We start from the raw sequence: 377 nt of genomic DNA, 5'->3' as shown, positions 1-377 counted from the left end.
GCAAGAAACTTTTTATTTAAGCATGGAATGTGGATAACATTTTATGATTTTTTTGAAATTATATTCGGAGTGATTTGGAAATTAGTTCTTTATTAAGACATTTTCTTCGCCGACGACGCGTGCGAGCCTTTTCGGTGCCGTCAGTACCGTGATGGATAATGCATCACTCGACACACCGCATATCGGAAGACACGCATATACGTGATGTGTGCAAAATGTCAAGTGTCCCCCGCGCGAGAGTTTTTACCTCTATTATAATTAATATAAGACTCCTTAATTAGTACAACGGTTTTAGCGATAATTATAACGCGTTGCAGCGTCGGGGCGACCTCAAAGGTCTCTCGTCTAAACAAATGCACAATTAATTTTATAAATAA

Source organism: Temnothorax curvispinosus, unplaced genomic scaffold (genome assembly GCF_003070985.1).
Source record: "Temnothorax curvispinosus isolate PA1 unplaced genomic scaffold, ASM307098v1 QBEX01001427.1, whole genome shotgun sequence".
Lineage (NCBI taxonomy): Eukaryota > Metazoa > Arthropoda > Insecta > Hymenoptera > Formicidae > Temnothorax > Temnothorax curvispinosus.
Note: the sequence above shows the minus strand (reverse complement) of the source record.